Here is a 12,999-nt window from a genome sequence, read left to right as displayed (position 1 = left end):
ATTCTGGACCCACAAAAAGGCAATTTCAGGAGATTCAACCTAATATAAGCCAGGAAACTCACCTGAATAATGCAATGTCAAGGAACTGGTCACCTGCAAGAAACTGGAATGGCGGTGGTCTCTAGGAAAGGGAACTGAGCGCCTTACTTTTGTTGCTGTTAAAAATTCAATCAATCAATCGACCCTGCAATATCTTCCCATCTCCATCTGAGAAAAGACAAACCTATGCAGGTTCCTAAGAGATCTGCAAACTTATCACCTCTTTAACCTCATCCCTCCCACTCCCCTGGCTCACTCTGCTCCAGCCACATGGGCCTCCTCATGAGCTCCTCAATCTCACCAGGCCTCTCACCTCAGGGCCTTTGCACTGGCTGCTCCTCCTGCCCAGACATCCCCACTGTTCACTCTCCTCACCTCCTTCAGGTCTGTCCTTGATCCTCCTCCTAGAGAGGCCATCCCTGGCCACCTTGCCTAAAATTCCAAAACCTTCCACCCTAATACAGTCATTTGCCACATAACAGCATTTCGGTCAACGACGGTCCCATGAGATTACAATGGAGTTGAAAATTCCTACTGCCCAGTGAGGCTGTTGCCATCACCACAAGGTCTTAGAGCAACATGTTTCTCACCTGTTTGTGGGGACTCTACTGTAAACAAACCTTCTGTGCTGCCAGCCATATAAAAGCATAGCACATGCGATTATATATGGTATGTCATATTTGATAATAACCAATCATATTATTGGTTTATGCATTTACTATATATACACTTTTTATCATTATTTTATACTCCTTCTGTTTATTAAAAAAAAAAAGTTAACTGTAAAACAGCCTCACGTAGGTCCTTCAGGACGTACTCCAGAAGAAAGCACTGTTACCATAGGAGATGACAGCTCCATGTATGATATCGCACCTCAAGACCTTCCAGTGGGACAAAGATATTAATATGAAGGTGGAAGATAGTGATACTGATGGTCCTGACCTTGTGTAGGCCTGAGCTAATGTATGTGTTTGTGTCTTAGTTTTTAACAAAAAAGTTTAAAAAATAAAAAAAGTCCAGGTGCAGTGGCTCATGCCTGTAATCCTAACACTTTGGGAGGCTGAGGCAGGAGGATGGCTTGAGGCCAGGAGTTTGAGACCAGCCTGAGCAAAAGCAAGATCCCGTCTCTACAAAAATAGAAAAAAATTGGCCGGGCGTGGTGGTGCACACCTGTAGTCCCAGTACTTGAGAGACTGAGGCAGGAGGATTGCTTGAACCCAGGAGTTTGAGGTTGCAGTGAGCTATGATGATGCCATTGCACTCTAGCCCTGGCAACAGAGCGAGACTCTGTCTCAAAAAAAAAAAAAAAAGTAAAAAAATTTTAAAAATAGAAAAATACTTGCAGAATAACAATATAAAGAAAATATTTCTGTTCAGCTATATAGTGCACTTGAGTTTTAAGCTAAGTGGTAATTACAAAAGTCAAAAAGTTTTTAAAAAGTTTATGTAGCCTAAGTGTACAGTGTCTATAAAGTCTACAGTAGTGTACAGTGATGTCCTAGACCTTCACACTCACTCCCCACTCACTCACTGACTCACCCAGAGCAGCTTCCGGTCCCATAAGCTCCATTCTTGGTAAATGCCCTGTTCAGGTGTGCTACTTGTTATCTTTTATGCCACATTTTTACTGCACCTTTTCTATGTTTAGATACACAAATACTCGCCATTGTGTTACAATTGTTCCGGGTATTTAGTAACATGCTGTGCAGGTCTGTAGCTTAGGAGCGACAAGCTCTGCCACAGAGCCCAGGTGTGTGGTACACTGTGTGCTGTTTAGGTTTGTGTAAGTACGTTCTGCTTGCACGATAAAATCGCCTAAGGACACATTTCTCAGAACATATCCCCATCTTATGACTGCACTCCACATCCCCTTTCCCCGCTTAATTGCTTCCTCTTAGCACTTGTTACCATCGAACACAGTACACATTTTACTTGTTTATGGACTGAACCCCCATCTGAATGTGAGCCCCAGAAGAGTGAGAAGCATCGCTCGCCTTGCTCACTCCTGTCTCCCTAGTACCTGGAACAGTACGCAGCTTGGTGAGCACTTACTAAGTAAATTTAAAAATTGGGGGGCACGGTGTCAGCATTTGGAGTTTGCTGCCCTCACATCCAACGCTGGGAAACACACAAAAATCAGGCCGCCTACCCTAAAGACAGAGCTCCCAACACACCTCCATGCTAGACTCACCTTAAAGCCTCTTTCCTTAAAGAACTGTCAAAAGTACCTTCAAAAGAAAAAGAAAGGACAGAAATGAAGGTGGTGGTAGGGGAAGAAGCTGGAGGCAGCCAGAGGGGCCACAGGGCTTCCCCCGTCTTCCTCCCTGCAAACCAAGAGCAGAGCGTGGAGAAACAGAGCAGCAGAGAAAGCAGCTAATCATCAGATGGAACAAATGGCACCAACGCTCCGGCAGGATCCGACCAGCCAGTGCTCCTGTTCACATGGACCCTCTACCTACTGTGAAGCAAACGATCAGCACAGACCCCAAATGTTCCCCTCTTTTCCTGCCACTTGCACAGAAGGATTTCACCACACGTTCATTTGCTGTTAAGTTAAAGACCCCCAGATGACAAATGCCAACAGGAGCTTCTCCTTGATGTGAACAGGGAGTGCACCCCGGCCTTAAAGGAGTTTTAACTGCTGGCTTGATTAGAAATATATACCATCGGGTCTGAGGCACTGTCACAAGCTGCATCATGTCCCTCCCTTCTTTTGTCCAAAGTCAGAATTAAAAGGGGCACGTTTCCTGCCTCCTGCCACGGGGCTGCAGTCCAGCCAAGGCTGGATTCTGGCTGGTGTGGGGCCTTACAAAGACCCAGCAGAGGAAGGCCCGGTGTCAGAGGATCTGTGTACTTCTGTCCTGAGGGGTGGATCAGGGAGGATCTGAGGCCTCTTGTTGAAACAAGTCTTTGGAAAAAATGTGGGAGGGGCCCCACAGTCAGGTGCTGGAGGGAAACAGCTCTCAAGGAGGAAGGACCGAGCAAACTGACTCAGAGGCCAACACCACTGTAGGCTGTACTCAGAGGAGCCACGGTTCCTGCTCTCATCGCCGCTGCCGGATGCCTGCTTTACCAAAGGGGTTTCCAAAGCCTGGGGCCAAGTATTGACTCATATAATAAAGAAAGAAAAAATAAAAGCAAACGTTTTTATTACATAAATGGACTGGGCAGAGGCAGGGAATTCTTCCCCCCACCCCCTCAATGCACACTTGAGCTTGAAATGCATAAATGCTGAGTGCAATTTGTTGTACTGGTGTTTAACTTTTCATGAAACATTTGAAACACACAAAGGTAAAAAGAGGAGTATAATAAGCCCTCATTGCCCAGCTTCAAAAGTTACCAACTCATGGCCAATCTCATTTCACCCCTTATTCACTCCACACACTTGTGCCCTGGCATCCTCCACCCGGCCATGTTATTTTGAAGCAAATCCCAGACATCTTAACTGTTCATTCATAGGTATTTTAGAATGTACATCTTAAAGATAAGGACTTTTTTCTTAAACAGAACCAAAATATCATTATCACACCTGAAAAATTAACAAGAAATCCTTAATATTCCTGGATATCAGATATCCAGTTAGTTTCGGTTATTTTAAAGAGAAGGTTCCAGAATCACAGAAAAAAACCCTGTCCAGAGTGGTGTTCAAGCCTCAGGCCCAAAGGGGTCCGGGGCCTGTTTGGGGGGGCCGGCCCAGAACAGGACAGCAGGGACCACATGTGGGGTGGAGAGGCTGGAACTAACGAGGATGGTCCCGTTTCCCATCTTCTGTCTGTTCACAGAGGACCACAGAGTGGGTGTTTAAGAGCCTTGATTATGGAGCCAGCGACTTGGGTTTGAATAACAGCTTTGAGACTCACCAGCTATATGACTTGAACTTCTTTGGACCTCAGTTTCCTCACACAAGAGATGGGAACAACAGTACTGACCCCATTTAGTTACAAGGATTACATGAGATACTGCATGAAAAGCACTTAGAACAGCGTCTAGTACTTAACAAGAGCTCGGTGAATGCTGGCTAGTATCATTAATTCAGGCAACAGATACTTACTGAGCATCTTTTACGTGCCAGGCACTGTCCAGCAGCAGGAGGTAAGAGTGGTGAGTCACCAGCTGGGGACAGGAACAAACTCAGAATCTCCAGCACCTGTACTGCTTGCAAAGGAGGCCCAGATTCATCCTGCCTGAGATGGAGAACGCTGAACCAGGAGAGTACCTAAAAGTCTAGAACGATGACCCTTATACAGTTGACAGGAAAGCACTGTGACATCCCCTCCCTATACCCCAGCCACCAGCAATGTCTTTGGAGCAGAGCAAGGGCAAGACTCGCACACTCAGCTCTGCGGATGCTGAGCACACAGGAGGACACAGCGCCCACAGGGACCCACAGCCATGAGGGCCAGAGTCAGGAGACACAGGAGAAAAGAGCCTTTAGGCCCGAAGAAGCAGTTTAGAAACAAAGTTTTTTTTTGGAGACAGAGTCTCACTCTGTTGCCCAGGCTAGAGTGCCGTGGTGTCAGCCTAGCTCACAGCAACCTCAAACTCCTGGGCTCAAGCGATCCTCCTGCCTCAGCCTCCCGAGTAGCTGGGACTACAGGCACGCATCACTATGCCTGGCTAATTTTTTCTATATTTTTAGTTGGCCAATTAATTTATTTCTGTTTTTAGTAGAGATGGGGTATCACTCTTGCTCAGGCTGGTTTCGAACTCCTGACCTCGAGCGATCCGCTGGCCTCGACCTCCCAGAGTGCTAGCATTACAGGCATGAGCCACTGTGCCCAGCCTAGAAACAAACTTTCAAACAGGCCAGGCCCTTTCCTGTCTTCCTCACTCTCCCTACTCACCCTCCTCTCAAGTCCCCAAATACCTCTATTTTTCCTGGGAGGTACGTCTCTGTTTCCAGCAAACCTGGAGCTCAATTTAAGGAGTGGATGTGTCAGTCACTCAGGTCTCAAACCAGCACCCCAGCACCAACATAATCCCAGGACTGATGCTGACAAACTCCAGGAATCCATTTTGTGCAACAAGTCTTCCTCTAGTTTATTCAAACTCAGATCCTACCCCACCCTAACCCTCTCTAATGCAGCATATACAACAGAGATTGAAAAGACAGTCCAGAGGTGGGCTCCGGACCTCAGCTCAAATCAAGCCTTTACCACTTTCCAACCCTGAGCAGTGACCTCTCATTGCCATACCTCAGCTTCCCCATCTGTGAAATGGGAATAATCATAGTCCCTGCCACCTCAGAACACAGGTAACAAACACCAACACTAAGCACAACGACAAGTACCTAAGGCACCTTTGCTCTTAAGTTAGCTATGCTTGCTACTTTTTTTAAAAAAGCCTAAATGACCCAAGAAGCTGCTTGTGATATATATGCTTCACATTCTTCATCTGCCATTCTCCATCAATATAAAATAGGGATGGCATGTTTGCTGTGTCACTGTGAACTACTACCTTTGGTTTACATGTGAGGCTCATACTCAGGCTGCCCAATATGGTAGCAGCCATGAGCCACATGTAGCTACTGAGCATATGCAATTTGTGGCCAGTGAAAATTGAGATGTACTGAAAGTGTAAAATATACACTGTAGTTTGAAGATTTTTTTTTTAAGAGACAGGGTCTTGCTATGTCACCCAGGCTGGAGTACAGGGGCACAATCATAGCTCACCACAAGCTTAAACCCCAGGACTCAAGCGATCCTCCACCTCAGCCTCCCAAGTAGCTGGAGCCACAGGAACATGCCACCACGCGTGACTTGATTATTCTACTTTTTATAAAGACAGGGTCTCACTTTTGCCCAGGCTGGACGTGAACTCCTGGGCTCAAGTGATCCTCCTGCCTCGGCCTCCCAAAGTGTTAGGATTACAGGCGTGAGCCACTGTGCCTGGCCACAGCCTGTATTGTAAAGACTTAATGTGAAAAAAAGAATGTAAAATATTTCATTAGTCATTTTTACATTGAGTACATGTTGACATGACATTCTGGATTAAATAAAATACATTATTAAAACTAATTTCCTCTGTTTCTTTTTGCTTTTAAAATATGGCCACCAGAAAATTTTAGATTACATATGTGGTACTCATCAGTGGCTCAAATTATATTTCTAATGAACAGCACTGCCACAGACCCTTGAGAGCCAGTGTCATATTCAACTTTATACCCACATCAGGGTCTAGCTTGGTGCCTGGCACACAGGGTACATTGAGAAAATGTTTCATAGATGGATGGATCAAAGATGCTCTCCATACTTCTGGTCTAAAAAGCACACATTGCTGTCCTCACATGTAACCAGGGCTGCCCTTCATTCAAAATATTTAACAACTTCTAAGGCCCCAGCTGCACCAAATCAAACTGGACACGGGTCATGGTGCTAGAGCAGGGCCCTGGGGTCCTTAAGGGGCCAGACATCATCATTTCAGTTGCTGGGTTGGAGTGTGATACTTTAACAGTCTAGAAGGCTGGCCTGGTGCATGAAAAAACATCCTTTCCCATGCCAGTCCAAGTGCCCTCGCAGAGCTCACCCAAATGACACATTCACCCTGTTCGACCTCCTTGGACACCACACCTTGTTTCATGTCAACCTGTGTCTGGTGTCGCAGGCAAACAGTCAACCTTATTTTATTTGATAGGTTCTACTGAAAGGCCTTTAGTTTTGAAACAACCAACAAACCATCCCAACAGAAATCGACCCTATTGTGTCTTATTGCCAGTGGAAATGATGCCACAACATCCCAGACTGCTCCTGCTGCCACATGAGTTAGGTACTAAATATAGTCTGCAGTGCTTTGCATGTCAAACAACATGGAAAGGAAATGCTGTGTCCACTTCCTAAATTTGCCTCTGCCTAGCAAAGACAGCCTAGGAGGAGAGTCTAGCATGCAAGTGAAGAGCATGGAGTCAGTTTCCTCATCTGTACAATGAGTTCAATAAAGTTAATTATTTCATTGGACCACTGTCAGGATTAATTGGGGAAATGTGTGAAACGCTCAGAAGAGCATCTAGCGCAGAGTAAGCACTAGGTTACTCTTAGCTGTTGTTGTAATTTTGTAATTTCATAAAAATTGTAATTATTGTAATTACATTATTGTAATTTTATAAAAATTAAAGTAGCATAAACTTGAAAAATAGGAATTCACCCTCCTTCAGTCACGATGATATTCTTTTTGTAGCAAACTCATTCCTACTTGCTGTTCCCTCATTCCACTTGCTGTTCCCTCTGCCTAGAATGTTCCTTTCCCAATTCTTGGCATAGCCAGTGCCTTTGCTCATTATAAGGTCTCAGCTCATGTGACTCCACCTCAGAGAGGCCTGGGAGACCTTCCCTAGCCATCCGAGATGAAGTAGCACCTCTTCCCCATCACCATCCTGCCCCATCGGCCACTTTCTATCCCCTCACCCCGTCATTTTCTCCACCATACTTAAAACCATCTGAAAGTGGCAAGATCAGGATTTGCTTATTTTGTGTCTCTCCTGGCTAGAATGTAAACCTCAGGAGAGCAAGGATCTTGCCTGTCTTGTTCACTGCTGAACCCTCAGCGCCTAGAATAGGACGTGTACATGGTAGGTGCTCAATAAACTTGTCGACTCCAGAAAATAAGAATAGTAGCTAATTACATAGGGCTAACTACAGCCCAATGTGTTCAAAGTTTTGCAGAGATTTCATTCAGTCTCCAACAACCATTGAATAAAGACTAATACCCATTTTGCCAATGGGGGGTCAAAAAAGCTTAATGCATATCTTGCAAAAGTTAGTGACTATGCTGGGATTTGAACCCAGGTCTGTCAACCACTTAAGCCACCTTCCAACCATTATATGCTTCTTGCAAATATGAGGTGTGATATTTTCCACTGATGCACCACCACCAGCCCCTTAACCACCACTGCTCACTGCAGTCAGGCCACCTTGTTGGCTCCCATCATCCTTTTCTGGCCAAATCTCCTCCCTTCATTCCATGGCAGCTGGGTCCCTCACCCTAGACTCCCAACATCTCCAAGCGAGATCCCTGCTATACAACTTAGCATTTCCAGCGATTGAGCTGACTCTTCTTGTTGAGCTGACTCTTCTTGTGAGCCCTGACCCAAAGGGCTTTGAATTACTTTGGGTTTGAAAGATCACATGATAGCTGGCCCTGCCCTAAAAGATTGACATAGATGATCTCACAGAACCCTCTCTCAACAACTGCCATCTGAGGAAGGTACTGGTATCACCCCCCCCCCACTTTCAGATCAGGAAACTAAGGCCCAGAAGGACAAGTGACTTACCTAAGGTGTCACAACTAGTATAGGACAGAAACAGATTTTGCACCCAGGGCACATGGCTCCACGGTGTGTTTTTAGCCACTATCCCATACTGCCTATGGGAAAGGATGCTTATTAGATGTGTTTGCTGAGATAAAAAAAAAAATCTTAGAAACAACCTAAATGCCCAGCTGTAGGGGAATGGTGGAATAAAGATGGTCTCTCTGTACCGAAGAATGTGGGTCTGACTATTTAAAAGAATGAGTCAGATCTATATGTAATGACTTAAAGAAACATACCCAATCATTAACTGAATAAAACAAATTACACATGTGTAGCCTGATCACTACCCCTCCTTTTTTTGGGGAGTGGCAGGAGAGGAGGAAGAAAACAATTGATATATGTATATATGTACACACACATATGTAATCAATATTAACACAGAAAAAAATTAAATGAGAGCATCCACTCAAATCGCCAAGGGCAGAGAGTACATCCACTCTGTTCACTATGACATCTCCCAAATCTGAGAATTGATACTTAACACATTAACTGCCATGTGAGTTGTATTTAACTCACGTTAGTTTTGAACCTGGGGCCTCATGAAGCATATGTAACTCACACTCTTTACCTTGGGAGCCGCATGGTACGCAGGCTACTCACGCTGCCATGCTGTAGCACACATGTTATGCGATGGGTGGTCCCCTGAGCAAAAGCCTGCAGTTGCTTTGTGAAAATCTTACTTGTTGATGTTCTTATTGTTACAACTAATATTAACAATTTAACTGCATATAATTCATGCACAGAAAATTAAAAAAAAACATTTTTTACGAAATTAGAAAGGATCGTTTTGGTTTCAAAGTTTTTATTCTATTTTCGTAATAAAACACTGTGGCCTCAAGGAAAAAATTTTTTTTCTACTGTGGCAGTCAGTGTGTTAATAGACACCAGCTGTCTGAATAAATGGTTATTTCTCGGGGCATGGGATTTTGGAGTGGAGGGCAGCACTAATATTTTCCTTCTCTCTCTCTGTATTGTTGACATGTTGCAATGAGTATGTATTTCATGTGTAAAACTTTTTTAAAGCCAAATTCAGTCCAATCACACACAGAAAAAAAAGGCCACAAGAACAGTCCTAAAAAATGGGAGGCGCATCAGTCGTAAAGAAAACACAAATGCACAAATTTGTCCAATAGCCTCTCCTTCTAACAGCTAAAAACAAACACTAAAGGAAACAACTGTTGAATTTTCTTATTAAAACATGAATACTTTTAGATTCTGTAAGTTACCAAGCCTAAGTTTGAAATATATAGCAAAATATGGTTTACAGCAAAAACCCAAAACACCTGCATGCCAATCACTGCACATTCCAAATCCCACTTTTGATTTACCACTTAACAACTGCAATGTCTGAAAAACAGACTCACATCTAACTCTTAATCATTCTACACAGACTACTAAAAAGCCATGTGCTATTGTCACTAGTAACTGAGAACAACTAAGATTTTTTTAAAGTCACCGCTTTATTTCCTCAGACTAACAAAACACTTAGGTAAACTTGTCGGCCATCACAAATGTGAATGAGACCATGGGTTTCCATCACCAAATGCAATCACAGTGACAGGTTTCTGACAAAAGACTCAACCCAAAGGAGGACCTAATAAATGTCCTTCCCAGGCTCTTCCCAGGTGTGGGGTATATGTGCTGCCTCCTGAAAAGCCCAGGACGGCCACTTCCCATACAGGATATTCTAACCTGCTGACACAGTACAACTTTTCAGACAGAAATTTACAACTCAGCCGATCTTTGCCAGGCTAAAACCATAGAAATGGGTCCCCTGAAAACCAGTTTCATGTCACATACACAACCACTGCAGTCTAGCCACGGCCATAATGTCTTCTCTGCCCCTTGGTAATACATGTTACATATGTTTACATATGTTAATCCTTGATGACTTCAAAGATACAACCTCTTCAGAATAGGCCACTTCCAGGAGCTCAGGGGAATTTTCAGTGCCCATCAGATGAGAGACCAATGTGGGCCAATGAAATGGCATTTCTATGAAATCGCAGCTCCATCCTTCTTGCCGACTAGACATGGGAAGGCTGGGAAAGGAGGAGAATTCCCAAGTTTTTGGCTTGGGCAACCAGGTCAGTGTTGGTCCATTTGCCAAGATGATGACTACTGGGTCTGGGAGGAAGAAGAGTTCGGGTTGGACATGTTGAGTTTATGGTGCCCAAGGGAGCAGCCATCAGGAGACATCAAGAAAGCACAGGCTCCACATTTGGAGCTGGAACTCAGGGGTTTAGTGTAGCTTTGAGATACACAGTCAAGAGCTGGCATCACTAGGACCGTAATTAAAGCACTGGAGTGAATATACCGGCTTGTGGGGGAGGGGTGTGTGTGCAGGGGGCTGCTGATGCCGGGTCAGCCCCAGCTCTTCTTATGCCCCTACACTGCAGCATGTTCCCCAATTTAACCTTTAGTGAGTAAAACTTGGGAGTAGGGGGAGAAACACTAATCTCGTCCCCACTCTGCCTTATAGACACAAGCTGAAGCAGAAAGGGCCTATTTAAAAAAAAAACACACACACACAACAGCAAGATACATTTATTAAGCACTTACTACATGCCGGGCTCTGTCCTAAATACTAAATAGGAATTATCTCCTGGAAACATCAAAACAATCCTGGCACAAAAGTCCTATGACTACCATTTCACAGATGGGACACTGAGGCTGGGAGCACACTTGTGGGGGAGCTCAGGGCTGTCATGTCACACAGCCCACAGTTAGGCAGCCTCTGGGCCAGATGGAGAATACTGAAGAACAATTATAATACATAAAAGCTGCTACTTAGTAAGAGACAGCTCTCAACTAGGAATACAATCTCAGCAAATCCTTACAATCCTTTGAGAGTGATACTGTGATTGTCTCATTTTATAAATGAGGAACCTGAGGCTGTAGGAAGGGAAGTCAACTAAACCAGTTTTGAGTCTGACCAAGACTACAGCCAGAGCCCCTCCCTGAGAGGGTCTCCAGGCCACTGGGAAAACGCTGAATAAATGGTATAATTTACTAAGCGCTATGTGCCAGCTGCTGTGCTAAGCACTTTACACATGATATTCTCACTGCATCCTCAAAACAGCTCTACAAAGCGGCGGCTATTCAAATCCCCATTTTATAGATACGGAAACCAAGGCACAGAGAAGTGAAATCATTACCCGAAGTCACACAGCTGGCAAAAATGGCAGATCCTAAATTTGAACCTGGGTCTCGCTGCCTTCCACAAACCAAAAGGTCCCAATAAAATAATCTCAGTTAACAGCAGCTAGCCTTCGTGGGGTACTAACTACGGTCTCGGCTCTTTACATGCACTCACTCAACGAACCGTCATCCTATGCGATCGATACTATCTTCACCTCCTTTTTCCCGGAGCTAACAATAACGCAAACACATACTGTCTTCTGTGTGCCAAATGTTTTATCCGCTTACCTCAACCGAATCCCCAGCAAAAGACACTCTCCTACCCCGTTTTACTGCAGGAGCAACTGAGGTTCGGCGAGGTTTCCCCAGATCGCAGCTCCCGAGTGGCAGAGCCGGGACGCGAACGCACCGCTCCCGGACTCCGGGCTCTTCCCCACAGAGCCAGGTTGCACGTCTGGAAAGTTGAACCATGCGGGCACGAATCCAGCTGGGTCCGCGGGGCGCGAGTCCCGGCGCCGCCGCCCCCTACGGTCGGTGCCCACACCCGGCCGCCCGCCCGGTCGCCCGCCCGCCCGCCCGCGCTGACCCTCCGGCTCCGAGCAGCCACAGATTCCCCGCCACCCTTGCGCGAGGCCGCCCCTGCACCCACAGCCACATACCTAGCAGTCCCGACTGCCCACCTCGCGGGCCCCACGACCGCTGCGTTCGGCCCCGCGCCGCTCGCTGGAGACGCCGCCAGCTCCGGTGGCCCGAGTGACTTCCAGGCTGCCCACTTCCAAGCCGCTTCGCGCGAGGCCTCCTGGGAACTGTAGTTTCGCCCTCGGCGGCAGCGAACTGAAAAGAGCCTGGCGCGCAGGTGCTGCCGGGAGCCGTAGGCGCGCCACCGCGCCGCCTGCTGGGGACTGTAGTCCACTTGTCGCCTCCCTGCAGCTCCAGTCTCCAGAGCACTTCCGCAGCCCCGGGGGGCGTGAGGGATGGAGGCGTGTCTTCTGCGTACTCCAGCCCGCGCTCCTCACCCAGCTAGGACAGTTTCTCGTAGCCCTGTCCGCCGCGTCCCTTCATTCAGCAGAGCCTCGCCCTCATTCTCCGCGAGGCGCGAGTCCCTCAGCCCGAGGACGCGAGCCTCCGCAAAGGCTGGGGAAGCGGAGCCGTGCGCTAGACCCCCAACAGAGGGGGCGGTGGAGGAGGGCGTCGATGCGCGCTCGCGCACGCGCGCTCGCCAGCCGACTCCGGCCTAAATTGTCGCGAGCCCCCGCGGGGAAGGCTTATTTTTTAATTTATTTAGAACGCGCGCGCACGGGGGCTCTCGAGCCGGGCGCGCGCCAGTGCGCACGCGCGCTCACGCCTCCCTCTGTCGGTGTGACCGGCGCGGGCCGGGGGCGCTAACCGCTCCATTGGCCGAGTCCTCCCGCAGCATCCGCAAGGCAGCTTCTCAGGCTCTCGCTCCGGTTGGTTTGGTCTGTTAATCCCCACCCGAGCTTCCGAGTGCCGTCACCCACGCCGTCCCCGTCGGG

General features: G+C 46.9%; 1 protein-coding gene across 1 annotated transcript in view; it reads right to left on the bottom strand.

Annotated features, from left to right (window-relative positions):
* The window catches only part of SIPA1L3 (signal induced proliferation associated 1 like 3), a 204,017-nt gene extending 191,411 nt beyond the window's left edge, over positions 1–12,606 (bottom strand). The window contains exon 1 of the mRNA XM_075993054.1: positions 12,145–12,606. The gene's annotated coding sequence lies outside the window, so the exon portion shown is untranslated. The remainder of the gene's footprint in view (positions 1–12,144) is intronic.
* Positions 12,607–12,999: the final 393 nt, after the last annotated feature.

This window comes from Microcebus murinus, chromosome 16 (genome assembly GCF_040939455.1).
Source record: "Microcebus murinus isolate Inina chromosome 16, M.murinus_Inina_mat1.0, whole genome shotgun sequence".
NCBI classification, from domain to species: Eukaryota; Metazoa; Chordata; class Mammalia; order Primates; family Cheirogaleidae; genus Microcebus; species Microcebus murinus.
The sequence above is the reverse complement of the archived record's forward strand: the minus strand, read 5'-3'. Positions and strand labels throughout refer to the sequence as shown.